At 46.3% G+C, this 15,589-nt stretch overlaps 3 long non-coding RNA genes across 3 annotated transcripts in view; all 3 read left to right on the forward strand.

Annotated features, from left to right (window-relative positions):
• Positions 1-380: 380 nt before the first annotated feature.
• LOC142880070 (uncharacterized) lies at positions 381-3,778 on the forward strand. Its single transcript, XR_012925379.1, has 4 exons — positions 381-1,097; positions 2,574-2,716; positions 2,839-2,898; positions 3,693-3,778. It is a non-coding gene; the product is annotated as an uncharacterized LOC142880070 (long non-coding RNA).
• An 825-nt stretch (positions 3,779-4,603) lies between these two features.
• Positions 4,604-13,854, forward strand: LOC142880075 (uncharacterized). The gene is made up of 3 exons (XR_012925380.1): positions 4,604-5,067; positions 5,386-5,577; positions 13,711-13,854. It is a non-coding gene; the product is annotated as an uncharacterized LOC142880075 (long non-coding RNA).
• A 13-nt stretch (positions 13,855-13,867) lies between these two features.
• The window catches only part of LOC142880077 (uncharacterized), a 114,817-nt gene continuing 113,095 nt past the window's right edge, over positions 13,868-15,589 (forward strand). The window contains exon 1 of the long non-coding RNA XR_012925381.1: positions 13,868-13,918. This is a non-coding gene — a long non-coding RNA (uncharacterized LOC142880077). The remainder of the gene's footprint in view (positions 13,919-15,589) is intronic.

Here is a 15,589-nt window from a genome sequence, read left to right on the forward strand (position 1 = left end):
AACCAGTTTGGTTGTGTTGCAGTTGAAAAAGAAAAGGAAAAAACTCACTTCAGTCACAACTTTTTATGTTTATTTGCGCAATTATCAGCCAATATATTGTTTCATTAATGGCAAAAATACTTTTTTTTTTACCGCTTAAGTACATTTCAGAACCCGTACTTTCTTACTTTGACATTAACAAAGGAATTAGGGCGGCCACGGCTCAGTTGGTTGTCCAATCGGCGGAGGGTTGGCGGTTGGAATCCCGGCTCCCAAATGTCCACGCGTTGAAGTGTCCTTGGGCGAGACGCTGAACCCTAAATTGCTCCCGATGGGGCTGGCAGCGCCTTGAATGGCTGTGATGAAAAGCACTGTGTCAAGTGCCGTCCATTTCAAAAAGACTACTTTTGATCCATAATTTTACTTGAGTACAAAATAGCAAGAGGTGAGGAAGGGAAAAAAGATTTCCTAGAATTGAAAAGCTGCGTGCGATCAATTTCATTTCGGCACCTCCATCTTTCCTCTCAGCGCTGCCGACCAGCCAGTGTGAAAACCCCGCCGCCGTCATCTGGCCGCCGTGAATCAACATTATCAGCCGCGGCAATGAATTAACCCTCATTGTGATTGACTTTGGCTCCAATTTGATTTAACAGGATTATCGTCGGCGGGCTTCAACAACGGCGGGTTAATGGGGTGTGATTGTGCTACTCTCCAGAGTGGCGATCACAATTAATTATCCCTAACCCCTTTTAATCACAGCGTTCAATTCGACATATATCATGGCCGCGACCTCAATCCACTGACTTCCTCTCTGGGAAAAAAAAAACAAAACAAAAACATTCCGTCTCTCTTCCGGAGGCCGTTCCCTCGCGCTCCTCCCCTTACTTTGATGCAACTTTTCTGTCGAAAACCTTCATTAAGTCCCGAACGCCGCTCGTGTCTGGAGAATCCGCGGGTGATCAATCACATGAGCTCATCTGGTTCAACCTGCAGCTCGTACGTCAACGCCAGCGTTAGGGAGGAGCTCCCATCTGTGCCCCCACTCTGCCCGCCAGCTCAACGATGACAAATGTGGCCCCCGCAGTGGAAATATTGAGAGTCACCGGGACATTTATCAGGTAACATTTGAGCAATATGAACGATAACCTTTTGTAAGTGGACGCAGATAAAGATGTATGTTGTGGCTTTTCCGGGAGCGTCGGCTTCCCTTTTGCGGTTCATACCGCAGCCACCCCTCAAATACTATCATGATGTTATTTGTGCTATCTGGTTTTTTTTTTTTGGGGGGGGGCTCAGCCAGGTGTGCGGTCTATCTGCTGCGCGGAGCACGCAGGTTGACCGCGGTGGCGTTGGCAGACTTTGCGCGTGAGCGTCTGAAAAGCTGCAGGTCGTGCAAGGCTTCGCGATTTCAGGTCGACTGAAGGAAAGAAAAATAAAAACTCGAGCCCTTTGAAAGCAAGGCTGCCTAAAGTGTTTACATGACATGCGCTGACCCGTAACACATTTTTGTTCAGTGAATAAACTGCAGGCAGGGAGTAAATGCATGCAATATCCCCTAATTTATGTCCATGCAGTTTCCAGTTTGCTGTGTGCTCGGTGAAAATTGCCATTTCCTGCAACCTGCCCTCAATTTATTTCACATGAAAAGCCCGTTGACATAAAAAGCAAAATCTCAAGAACCTCAGCCCATCGGCATCAAAGGAGCAATATGTTATGTTCTGCACTCCTTTGGAAACATATCATTTCGTGTCAGTTTGCAAAAATGGCCCAAATTTGAATTCATGTGCAAGACAAAACAATAAAGCTTAAAGGCCTTGAGGGTCATCCTCTTGTTTGCTCTGCACCTCACTTGATCACATTTTAATGCGAGATTTGGTTTCTTTCATCCCATGACCCTTGACCTTTGACCCCTTGATGATCACTAGCCTTTCTTACCTGGTGTGTTGCTATACGTTTTAAGGGGATGCATCCATATAGTCTAGACTGAGGCACTCACAAAAGTCAGTCTAGTTTCGAGCAGAAGGAAATAGCTTGTGACCTTTGGTCCTAAATTATTATTTATAGTCTGGTGAACGCTACTTTTAGACATAGGTGAGAAGTGACAAAGTACAAATACTTCATTTGGTTTCTTTCGCCCCTGACCATGCATGACCTTTGACCCCTGGATGATCATGCCTTCCTTACCTGGTATGTTGCTATAAGTTTGAAGGGAATGCATCCGTATAGTTTAGACTCAAGTACTCACGAAGATTCTGGCAGAAAAAAAAAGGCTTGTGACCTTTGATCCTAAATTAGAGATGCAGAAGCGAGACGGCAGTTTCGCACATCCCCTGCACCTGTTGGGCTAAAACAGAAGAGCGCACACACTTAACGCCGGCATGGCGGCATTGCCGCTTGTTTTGCAATCCTTGTCCTTGCTTGTACATGTTTATGTAATCTTTTATTTCAGGTTACCTTTTTATTCATTCAAGAGGTTTGCTGAAATTTGAAAACTGTTCAAACTGAAAGTGGGCCTCACACCTCCTGTTTTTTTTTTTTTTGCCATCTCGTTTTTTTTTTGTTTTTTTTTTTTGCTCCCCTGCTTTGAGTTACAGCGACAATAAAAAGCCAAAAGTACAGACGCAGCGGGGAGCTGCATGATGAGGAGTCGGTGAAAGATTCTCCCGGCGCTGATGGCAAGACTCAGGCAGGACCAACACCCACAGCGCTTAGTTATAAATTCAAGTTTCCTATAGCTGTGAGCTTTTCATCATGTCTCCTCGTTGGTGGTGCGCGCGTCAACTTTCTCCGCTCGCTCCTTCCTGTTAAAGCACAGGATGTAATAACCCTCAATCTTCCATCTGTCTCTTCGCCCCGCAGCCACGGCTGCTCTCTTCATGTACCCCCACTGGTGCGCGGTAAATAAATGAACAACCTGCAGTGAGTATTTAGTCTGGTTTTGAAGAATTCCAGGTCATTTCATTTGCAGCTTTATATTGCTCACTATGGCCGCCCCAGACAGTGGATTCAGGCACTGATTCAAAACTAATAGATAACGGCATTAAATAAAGCATAACAGGCAGGTGCCGGTACAAAACCCACTGTACTAATCTTTACTCGCGGCCTGAGACCAAGTAAGATGATATTTTGCTATTTGTAAAAACCCAGAAAGAACACTTAAAAATGCTGTTGCTGTTTTCACGGTGAGACTGGCGTTGCCTTTTTCAAAGAGAAGCAAGAAAATCTTCCAAAACACCAGCACAAATGGACCCGTTTGTGTTTGTGGCTGTAGTATGCCAAAAATAGAGGTACATACACAACAAAAAAAAACTTGAAAGATGACCAAAATTTGGCAATTTTAAAGATAACTGTTTGTTTTTTCTGAACAAACCGACTTCTGCACTTTCTCTCCTTAGAAACACCAGAAAACTCCAAGTGAAATTCAAGCTGACCATGTTGGAAAGCTAAACTAGCAATTTACGTATTTTTTTTATTTTTTACTTTCACCCTTAAATGCCAAATTCTGCAGTTTGATCCAAACTTTCACAACTTCTTTGGCAATATGCTCCAGATATGCAGCCAGCAGTGTTTAGTGTCTGAGAGGAAGGTAAATTAAAGTAAGTAAAATTTTCCTTTTGCCCAGTGTGCATTATACTAAAATAAAATTTGCGCAGTTAGGTGTGACTGTATATATTAAGGATTTGTCCTTTGGTTGTCATGGTTTATTTCTTCAGTCCAAATGAAGACCACTCTTGCTTTGCCTGCTCTGGCCCTGACATCACCCTCTGCGCCACCCTGTTTATTTATGATCCTGCCAAGGTGAGGAGCCAACTACGTGGATGGGTTCGCCACGTACGGCGACCGGTTTGTTTGACGAGGTATTGATCTTTGAAGTTTTTTTTTAATTTTTTTTAATTATTCTAGATTATTCTAGGAGCTAGGATGGGCTCCTGCGACCCCAGCAACCCTAAGTGTGTGAGATGCGGCAACAGAAAAAGGACGGTGGGACAGATGATTCACTTGTCAGCTTGGTTATTTTGTCCATCAACTGGTTCTGGTTCTGTGACAAGACGGCCAGGGCCAGCCTGCTGATATCTTGGCTTTTGATCGAGGGCTGCATTTATTCTCTCCTGTAATAATTTGTTGAAAACTCTGTCGAGCACAGTACACAGAGATGATATCTCTGTAGTTGCTGTGGTTTGTAAAGTTTCCCTTTTCCCTAAGTCAGCCTTTATTGCTTTCAGTGCTATTTCATCCAGTCCTGCGGGCTTTGCCTTGCTTCGATGACCTGAGGACTTTCTGCTTTTGAGTTCTGCTTTGCTGGGTTTATGATAGTTTTTTTTTTTAATTTTTTTTTTTTAGTGCTATATCTGCTGGTAGTCGGGCTGAAGCAGGTTGCCAAAAATACACATATGTATGGATGACTGGTGGGGCACAATGGATGGAATGTTCTGTTGACCCACCACATAGGGTGAAAAAATATATCATGGGATACATAAAAACATGTGCTTTAATGTAAATTGAAAATGAACAAAAGAATTACAACAAAATCTGTGTCTTTCAAGCTCCACGGTATTAAACTCTTAATTGAAACGACGCTCAAAAGACTGATTTTTTTTATTTTTTTTTATTATTATTATTTTTTTTATCATAATAATTAATATAATTTCTTCGAGTTCGGCGGGCCTGGTGTAGACCGAACTCCAGAGTTTGGTAAATTAATGACGCTGCCAAAACAGACGTTCCGGGTGTGACACTCGCTGATTGCTGACACCTGTGGGCGGACGTGTCTCCGTCGAGATACAGTCACTCACTACAGTCACTTGACGAACCGCAGGGAATAGATGCAATTATACAAATAGATACGTTTTTCTTGACAGAGGGGTATTAAACGGCAGTACAAGCCAGTCCACAGTTGGACAAGTGTTTAAGTTCAAGGTTTAGTTGAGGTCTTTCAACCGGGATGTAGCGCTGCTACTAGCCAAATTGCTAGCAACTTCCGGTGCCGCCCTTTTTTGTTTTGCGTTTTGTTTTGCTCAAGAGGACAAGTGAGAAGAATTTCTACAAGTACGACTTGCCGGAGGCAGATAACGCTAATAGGAACGGACTGTAAGCATCCTACACGATGAGTTAATTGGCTAAAATCGGATAAAACACTTTCGTATGAGGCCAGTTGTTCTGCTTGCGACAATGCTGGGGAAAATAAAATACTACGTAGACATGCGAATCCCGACATTCTTATTAAAGTCGAGTTAATAAGACTTTATGGTCAATAAGATTTTCTTTTAACTCTAGAATTTATTTAATGAGTTTTTATGTTTGTAGGTAGGGGCTACATGTCTGGCTGGAGGTGGAATATCTGAAGAGGCACGGAGTTGTGGAAAGTTGTGCTTGTTTAACATGGTCTCCGTGCCATCCCTTTCGCAGCTTCCTCGTCATTTCGTCGACCTCGCTGCACGTCCGCACCTCCGGATGAATTCCAACCAGCATCGACGTCTTCACTGCGAAGGTGCTGCTGACCGTGACAGGGGGGAAATGGCGGGAGGACAGCGGCTGCTTGGCGGGGGCTTCGGCGGGCTCGTCCGCACGTCAGTCCGGCGAGTCTTTCCCGGAGCAAATGTGTCAATTCGAAGGTACGCTTATTCATTATGAAGAGTGATGGCTTGCCCATGCATACTTCATGCTTTTAAACCTTGCATGTTTCATGAAGTTGTCCGAATGAGACGCATTTAAAACTGAAGTGAAGTAATGCGCTTGAATAATTAATCAATAACGTCTTTGATGAGAATTACGACCAAGGTCATCAGTTTTTACTGAAGCCGCAGGGGTTTATTTATTCATCTTAATTGCATATAAAGCTCGTATATATTAGGGTCCTTATGGGGCAGAATGAATTTGGGTCCTTATAGAGTGACAGAAAAGAAGATATCTGGGTGTCCCATTTGAGCTCTTATGTTTTTGGTTCTTCTCTAGAAGGTGGCGCTCTTCTCCCGTGTTATGCAATGGAAACTGTGGGCTGCAGATCCCTGTCACTTATAGGAGACACTTGTAAAGCCTGGATCGCAATGTGAAAGTGCTATAAAGTGCTCATCCCGACTCCCAGTTGCTTCCTTCCCTCGCTGACATCACGCCCCCTCCCCCCGATTGCTCTTTGCTGTCTGAGTTACCAACTAAATCTCAGCCTAATCTTGTCCGCCGTAACCTTGTTTATTCCCAACAGTGGCATTAGCAAAGCCGTAAAGGTATTTATGGGGGTCCAAATGCGGGACAGCCAATCTAAGGTAAATCTATAAATCCCGGCTGTTGATTTCTCAGGGCCAGGAGGTGCAGGCCAGTGATCAGTGGAACAGCCAAGTATTCCCCGGACGAGTGTACGTGACTAACGCCCGGCGAGCCGCGCGGCATGCCAAGCGGCGGCCACACCGTTGTGATTTTGATACGACCGGGTCGGCCTTCGCTTCTGAGGTGAGACGCCTGCCAGGCTATCCATCCACTGTGAGCCGCTATCATTAGCAAAGGGCCAACGGGGAGCTGACTCAGCAACTAGTGATGCGCCATGCCCTTGGCTTGTTTTGGGGAGATTTCTTTCGGGAGAGGCTTGACTGGAAAATACAAACGTCTTTGAACTTTCTTGTCCTCCCTCATTGAGATCTAAATGTCCAGGTTGATGTTACAGGTCCAATTTCTCAGTTCTCTATTTTTCCTCTTGGATTCCGGTTGACGTCGGCTAAAAATAGTTCCCTACATTTTTTCAAGAAAACTGTGTTTTCGCCTTTCTCTTCCCGTTTGTTCACATAAACAAGGCGGCCATGAGGCGGCTGTTGTCGCTCATCTGAAAGAGTTGTCAACCAGGTGTCTGCGCCCTTTGTGACATCACAGAGTGCTCATTTTACGGACTGCATGTTTTTAGTGCATGCCTGAAAATTGGAACGAGGAAAAGAAGTGAAGGACAGACTTTTCCTATTTCTAGGCACTTCACAGACAGGCTGGAGACAGACATGGTGAAAATATTGGCAAGAGTATTTATTTCCCTGTAACACCACCTCTAAATATGAAATACTTCTCTCTTTTTTTCACACGCATCGTGCACAAGCACGGCATCTTACATTTCATGGGTCATTTCACAAAAAGTAACCGCTAGCAGGTTCCTCCTCCACGGTGTTTTTTGCATCGTTTTTTTTAAAGAGCACAATAGCGTCGTCTGTGTCTGTCTGCGTGTGAGACTTTTTATAGACGTGGTGTTTACCCACCTGTCAGAGAGTGTACCCCGATGGCTTCCTGTGAATATTAAGCAGCAAACAAAGTAGGAAAACAGTAAAAGTACGAAAAAAGAGGGGGAGAGGACTGGGGGGAAAAAAGTTATTATGCAACGAGGGAACAAACTCTGTCGCAGGAAAAAAAAAAAAAAACCCTCAGCAGCCACTTTCATCCACTTGACAAAAGGTGCCACTGGCAGAAACACTTCTTGTTGTTTGATTGCGATAACGTGTTATTCCTGATGTTTTAAGCTGGAAACAATATCTTGCAGTAATGAGACGAGAATTTACCCCGTGGCAGAGTTTTTTTTTTTTTTTTTTTCTTTATCAAACAGTCATCGGATGTCTTTGCAGCCGGAGCTGCAGTCACACAATCGCAATGGAAGCCTTGCTATGATAATGTGACAAGGAGAAATCCCCAGTGCGAAAACAAGGTAATCTCGAGAAACATCGGTGACATTTTGTTTTCCACCCGTGGCGTTGTTGCACTTCAGCAATTTGATCTTGTAATGGCTACCAGATTCATAAAAACGGTCCGCAAAGCCACAGGGAAAGAGTTTTTAATTGAAACGACCTTTATTTTCATCACCTCCGCGCTGCTCGGGCACTTTGCGAAGTTCTTTTTTCAGATCTTTAAAAGGTTTTTGTTTTTTTTCCCCTTATTACGAAACCGCTGCGGTGACATCACCGAGTCACACCCCCGCCCCCCCACCCCCACCCCCGACTCACTCCCCGACACGTCGGAAGCGAAAGACGAGACTTTTTCAAACTTGGTTGGGGCGGCCCGACCTTCCATCGGCTTCCATCCCTTATAAAAAAATTGCAGAGAGCGCAGGAGAGGGAGCGGAAGGGGGGGCGGGGGGGGTCGTGCGTCTCGGGAGCGCTCGCCTCGATATTGGCGAGGAAATCAATGCGGTGGGCAAACCTGGCGGCGCGCTTCGCAATCAGCCGCCAGGCCGGGAGTAATGACTGAATTGAAATAATCCTGAAAGGTTTCCCCCCCCCCCCCCCCCCCCTCACTCCCCCACCACCCCGCTGTCGCAAAGTTAATAACAAAGGAGTCACCCCGGCCCCCACGCCTTGAATTAGATATTAATCCTTGTATCAAGAATAATTACCGGGGAGGTCGGGAGGACGCTGACCTTGCGGAGGGAGCCCCTCCACCTGTCAGCCCGGGCCTCACTTCCGCATTCCGCAGGCGTCCCAACCTTCGCTAAATGTTTACCCAACGGCGCGGCGGCGTCGATCCATTCTCCCGCCGCCTAATTCCTCGCATCGTCGCCGCCTCGGCAGGCCGGAACCTCATCATCCCACGTGTTAACACGGATCCCGGATTCGCCCGTTGCCGCGCCGCCTCGCGCTCCGTTGACACGCGCGCGCTGCACTCGCTCATTAGGCTCGGAATGTTAGCGGCGTGGTGCTCTGGAAACGCTCCTCTAATGCCCCCTAATGGGAGGCAGGTCTTTGGCTAATCCCTCTCAGGCAGTTTGAGGAGGTGAGCGTTTCTCATAAAACCCCGCTTATCCACACTTTGTAAAATAGGAAGTATTTTCAGAGAAGGAGGACGCTGATGAGAAACTGCTTCTTGTTTGTTCTTAGCATTGTTGTGATTTCTTCTCCTAATTTCCTAATTAGAGTTGTGAATATATATAAATATGATAATGAAAATATTTGAATCCCTGGTATTTATTATATTTCACAATTACCTGACTTTTAAAGGTAGACATTAAATTGTTTAATTTAAGTCAAAAAGATTGACACCTAAACTTTGAAAAACCTTTCAAATATCGCTTGAAGATTTTGACGCTCTCATGGGGTGGTTTATCAAACGTATTGATGTAGAGGTACGTCGCAAAAGTGTCATGGAAACACTTTTTTCGCATTTACACATCACCGGATGTGACGTAGGTTGGTCATGTGACCGGTTCAGTTCAAGTGAAAATGGCGCGTTATGTTTGGACGGAGAAGGAGACGGAATATTTCAAAGGGAATTCTCGTCTCGCAAGATTTTATGAGAATTGCAGCTAATGCGCTTCGCAACGTTCAACGGAAAACGTCTGCAAATCGCCATTGTACTTTGTCGGAATCTTTTTTTAAATATCGCTTTTATTTTGCGAAAAACTGAAATGGAAACGCAGCCCGTTGCCAACAAAGCATGACGATCCATACACATCTGTTGCTCAGTGTGGAGGCTCAGGCCCAAGAGGTCACGTTAACGAGCTGTGCGGTGTGGCAGACGCATTGCAAAACTACAATGTGTTTATAGCCTCTTATGTCTTTTTAAGTATCTTCATAAAAGAAATGGTCTCCTTCCTCTTTCTCTCCTTTGGCACTGGCACAGGCTTCCACGTAGTTTGGCTCAGGCTTCGAGTCCGTCTGTCCGTCCGTCCGTTTTTTTTTTTTCTTCTTCTGCTTCTCCTTACCTTCCCGTCGCCGCCTGCCTCAACGTGTGACCGCGGGCCCAGTCCTCGCTCTGCAAAGCAGCAGTAATGATCGTGAAGAGGCCGAGTGCCAAGTCCACCACCGAACGGAGCGGCGACACATCAGATGAGCAGGCATGCTTTGGCACGTTTGATAGCGCTGTCTGCGATCGCGCGCGTGCGCGCGTGCGTGCGCGCGTGTGTGCGTGCGTGCGTGTGTGTGTGGACGTCACTGTGCGTCGCTGCGGCCGAACGCTGGGCCTCGCTGCACGGCGCCCGCCGCAGTAGGTCCCAGTGTGGCGCACAATAATGACCTGTCAGAAGCGCGGGCCTCTGAAAACGGGGATAATCCACAGAGGCTATCGGACTAAATGAATTCTAACACGAGCCAAAGGGAGACCCCCGAGACCCCTGAAGAGTATAATGTATTCCGCTGGCCTCTTATCAAGCCTGACATGGGGGCGGGAAAAAAAAAAGAAAGAGCGGAGCCTTCTAAAATAGAACAAGCCTGGCGGGGGAGGGAGGGGGGTGATTTCTTCATTTGGAACTGGATGATAAGTCTTATCTGTGCTTGTAATCGCGCTTTGTTCTCTTGTCTTTATTCTTGTTTTGAGTCAATTTGAGCACTTTGAAATAACACCGCTTTCTCGTTTGCAAACTTGCGTGTTTTTTTTTTTTTTTTTTGCTCGCGCATTTGAAACCCCCAGGAGATGCGTCGCGGTTCAGCAGCGAGTCTCCCCGAAGTACGTTTTGGGGAGCGAGTTTAATCCTTTCATACGTAGCCAAGAAGCGAGTTCACTCGTTGCTTTAAACCGCTTTAAAGAGTCTGTTTGTGCAAAAACAAATAATTGATTGGAATCAAAGCTGCATGAGACTGTGACTAAGTGGGGCACAGATGCCCGTTGTAGTCGAGTGAAGTTTATGAGCGTCTTCCAGGAGCTTTTATCTTGCTTCTTCTCTCCACTCGCTGATTGGTAATTTGTCCCTGCGTTAAATCTCTTTCCTTATTAGACTGTGCATCTCGGCAAGTTACAGGCTATGGAGTCCGATTGGGCTGAACGTGGTTGTTCAAAGAGGCGGCTATTTTAAGCGAATGATGGGTTGCCAGACCCAGTTTGGGAGCTATTTTTGTTTGTGTTTGCGTGAAACAATACAAGGCAGAAGGATATGACAATCTCTGAAGCGTTCACTAGCTTAACATAATTGAATTGGCACATGAAGACACACAAGTACATTTTTTTTTTTTTTTTTTTTTTTTTAGTAGATTTTGGTCTGATGATGGGAAGAAAAATCAAGTCCCAGCAATATAGCAACAGTTTCCCAATTCATCCTCGCAGGCATCACCACAAAGGCCTTGTTTAGTCTTTAAAACAAAGAGACAACCACAGGTGCCACTATGGAATAAATCAATACGCCATTGATAAGTTGATTGTTTACTTTTATTTTTTTACTTTGCTGAAATCAACTGGCAGGACGATGGCAAGCACCCACTGCCGTCCCTTTCGGTCTCATCGTCGCATCCAAGGCTGCCTCTCCAAGTCTTGATTCAACTTGGCAAATTTTTTAATCGCGACATACAAATAGCAATCGCACAATGTGGATTGTTGATCGTTTGTCGACGAATGAGGTAACGGAGACGAGGAACCGTCGTCTCTGAGTCATTGCCTTCAAGATTGGACGGCAGCGAGCTTTGGCTCTGAATCGTAAGCGACTTGCCCAAAAAAAACAAAACAAAAAAAAAAAAAACGATCTCTCTCAGAAAACCGAATCGTAAACGATTAGCCAAAAAAATTAATCTCTAATAAAACCGAACGCGGAACCGTCGCCTTCCGGAAAGCAACGGCATCCGCGCCACGTCCGCCAGCGTTGACGCGCCCCTGTCGTCTCCGCCAGAGGTGCTTGCCTGTCAGATGTAAGTGATGCCGAACCCGAAAGCCCTCGCTCTGCCCAAATGACTTTCTGATGGAATCTCCAACCCCATAATCATCCCCATTCTGCCGAATAATCCGCCTGCCCGTACCTCGGAGTGGCGACGGGAACCTAAACTGTCAGCATTCAATTAGGCAGCGATTTGGATCCGCCCTCGGCCCGGCGTTGTCAGCCTGAATAATACAGCCGTCACCCCCCCGAAGGTGAAACCGCCCGCCGGGAGAAGGATGGAGACCTATTGTCTGGGGGATTGACAAGGGGTAGACGCAACAGGCTGAAGTGAGTTAAGGCCGTCACACGCGCAGGCACACAGACACACACACACACACACACACACACCCATAGACGCTCTCCATCCTGCCTCCGTCCCTCGGGAGGGTATTTTTCATGCTTTCAAAGCTGCCGGCAGTGACAGGGCTCTGACAACCCCTGCTTACTGTGACACCTTAGTGGGTCCAGAGGAGGTTCTCACCGCGGCGCCTCCTTCTGACGGGCCTTCTTGAGAGGGAACACACATTATTCTGCCTTGAAGCGCCCCCGTCCCGCCTACCCCTCCTCCGTCCTTTTTTTTTTTTTCTCTCGGATTGATTGGCACAGTCAAAGTTTTTGGAGTGAGGGACGGGGCCCAGACGTCTCTGACACCGATCTCTCTCTCTCTCTCTCTCTCTCTCTCTCTCTCTCTCTCTCTCTCTCTCTCTCTCTCTCTCTCTCTCTCCCCCCCCCCCACACACACACACTTGGACTTCAAGCGATAACATGTAAATGATTAAAATGATGGACGTGCTAGTATGAAACTAACCCTCACAAAAAAAGTTATTTTCTTTATCATTTTTAATTAGACTTTGCAACATTTGCTCATATCAAGGGATGGCTATGACATTCAGTTACATTTACCCGTCAATATTAGAGCTGACAAGGGTCGATCAGGTAATGGCGTCAAGTGATTGAAATAATTCATCACAGTTTTCCTGAATCAAAACTAGTCATTGCTTTCGCATTGCTTTCGCTTCCCACAATCCCTGCATTGCACAAGATATATATATATATATATATATATATATATATGTATATATATTTTAATAAATCCATGTACTGTTTATGTTGTTTCAGGTAGTTCTGGAATAGAGGACAGGTCTATTTTCATGTTTTTACCTTTCCCCCTTTCTCCCCACCCTAATCGGATAAACATTTCAGTGGATAAAGTTGGAGAAAATAATGAAAAGGTTAGTCAATCGGAAACATAATCAATAACTGCCGCTCTGCTGCCAGCCAAGCTCCCTCCGCCGAGATCCGGGTCTTGTCTGCGGAGGCTTCCTCCCGCTCATCCTCAGAGGAGGAGGGATCAAATGCAGAGAGCGAGTCTCATTGTGGGTCATGTGTTTGGGATCAATAAAGTATATTTGGTTGTGCGCAACTTAGAAATCCACTATTGTTGAGATTGCTCCATAAAAGTTATCCAACTACTGATTACTCCTTAAAAAGTAATCAAATTACTTCTGTGACTACTTTGTTTAATAAGTAATCAATTATGAATTCCTGCACATCACGTACAACAAACCACAATATTCTTTGATTTTGACGAGGTGAACTCAAAAATAATGTTTGTATTTCCAGCCATCGAACGCAATCGCTGTTTTTCCTTTCGCCGCCGCCGTGCTTGTCTCGGTGCGTCGTCGCACGTCAATGACGTCGCGTGCACGGCTGCACCATCAACCTGCGACGTGCTTTTCTAAATTTCCGACATTTTGTGGATAATGAGACATTTTTTTAGCTCGCGATATATTTCGGAAAAGTAATGGAATCGTTACTCGATAAAGTAATTATGACACAATTAGCATTTTTGCCACAGTAATCCCGTAAACATTACTTTGTTACCAAAAAAAGTAATTCAATTTACTATAGTGGATTACTTGGTAATCGATGACTCGCCAACACTGGTCTGGACCTGCCAATGCATTTAAACTTGCAGATTCTTGTCAATTCAGAGAGGACAAATGAGGTTTCCCTCGCTTGCATCGTCCTCCGTAGAATATGTGGTGGAATTTCACCCTCCCTTCCCCCCCCCTCACTCACTCTCTCTCACTCTATCGTGCCTATTTTTGTGGCCCTCCGTCTTAAGATTCTTCAAACGGTTGTCCTGTCCACAGGCTGGCTCGTGAGCCGGCGCACCTGGGCGTTGTTTGTGTCGGAGGGGAGAGAGAGGCTTCGCCTTCACACGGATGCCACGTCGGTTTCAGCTGACTGCAGCTGTGGCACTCGCCATGTGTGGCTGCTTGCGAGGCACCCCCCCCTCTCTCTCTCGCTCCCCCCCCCCCCCCCAAAAAAAAAAAAAGCTGCCCAGGGACGCTCTCCAAGGTCAGTCTAGTCCGCTCTCTCGCTCTCGCTCTCGCTCTCTCACTCTCACTCACACACACACACACATAGCCGTAGCACATTCTCATACTGACAACCCCGCCCACCACCACCCCATGAAATCAGCGATCGGTACAGCTGTGAAGTCGTGGAGACAAGGGTGAAATGCCAGAATAACGTTCCAATTTGTTGTCGTGGGAACCTCCCAAGACGCCAGAACCTGCAAGCAGAGGTGGCAAATTTTAGATTTAGTTTTTTTTTTTTTTTTCTTTTTTCAAAGCGACAATAAAGTATCGCAATACAACACATTCCTCGTTCTGCAAACCGCGGCCCAAGAAGAAATTGGCGAGTCCGAATGCGACGCCGTCTGTGAAAACTTGCCTGACATTTCACCGACGGCAGCGCTGGGAGACTTTGAGCGCTTGCAGAGGACACTGCAGACATCCGGGGTTGAGCCGTCTTCCTCCTCTCGCTCTCCTCTCGTCTCACCCACCGCTGAACTCCCCCCCCATGCCCCCCCCTGCCGGCGGCAGCGGCGGCGGCGGCGGCATACGCCCCTTCCTCCCCATCACCCCATCCCCAGCCTCAACATATTGCACCTGTTCAATTATTTAGCCGCTGCTCTGTGGTCGGGTCCTGAGCTGCAGTGAAGGCTGTACCTGCAGATTAGAGCCGGGCTTGTCACCGGAGCCGGCCACATATCTCTGTCTCGTCGTTGTCTGAGAGCGAGATGCCTTTGGCCACATTAGGCGGCGGGAAATGTCATTACCTCATTGCGGGCTTGTCATTTTCAGCCTTTTGGTCTCCTAGGGGAAGCCGGGATTTGTGTGTGTGTGTGTGTGTGTGTGTGTGTGTGTGTGCGTGCGGAAAGTTTTGCCACGTTTCCAAAATTTGAAGACTTGAATTGGCATTTGGGTATAACATAAAAATGTAAAAAAAAAACAAAAAAAACAAAAAAACACAATATATTTGTTGTTGTAGTTGTATTGGAATGTAGTTTATTGTCTCAACCTTCAAACAAAACCCGGCTCGAGGGTTGAAAGTCAGTTTTGCGTTAACATGTATTGAAACTAGTTTCAGATATCACATTGAAAGTCAGATCAACATCAACATGAATATTGTTTCTTCATGTTTACAAATTTAAACGCTTCTAATGGCCAGTCGGTGAGTTAAGCAGACATTTCTGCCACTGGGGGGCAGTATTGAAGCAAATACTCAGCCCTTTAAAGCTGCCATCTCCCTTCGTACCTTTTTTTTTTTTCCTCTTCTTTTTTTTTTTTTGAAACAGAACCCAAGGCGGTTCTTCTCCTCCCGCTTCCGCCGCAGTTCGTCGAAGGAACGGCTGCGGGAGAAGTCAGGTTTTCCCACCACTCACTCGCCTGTTATTCTGAGGGGGGGTTAAGATGAGGATTGGGGGGTTTTGGAGAGGCAGAAAGCACGCTGTAAGCACCGTCTGCCCGCGAGCGATTGAACCCAAAGAACCCCCCGTTCACCCCGTTCTCCGCCCCCCCACCGGACCGTGTTTGCGTTACGTGTCTGTCCTCAATTTCAGGCGCAGATATGCAAATCGCGGCGGAGTTATTAATCGCGGTGTCACAGGGATTATGCAAATCGCGCGGGCGAGAGACGGCGCGTAAAAAGAGAGGGCGTCAGCAAACTTGTGTCGGCATTCGG

The sequence above is a fragment of the Nelusetta ayraudi genome, unplaced genomic scaffold (genome assembly GCF_046127955.1).
Source record: "Nelusetta ayraudi isolate G7.1 ecotype Tasmania unplaced genomic scaffold, CSIRO-AGI_Nayr_v1 ptg000155l, whole genome shotgun sequence".
In the NCBI taxonomy this organism is placed as follows: Eukaryota; Metazoa; Chordata; class Actinopteri; order Tetraodontiformes; family Monacanthidae; genus Nelusetta; species Nelusetta ayraudi.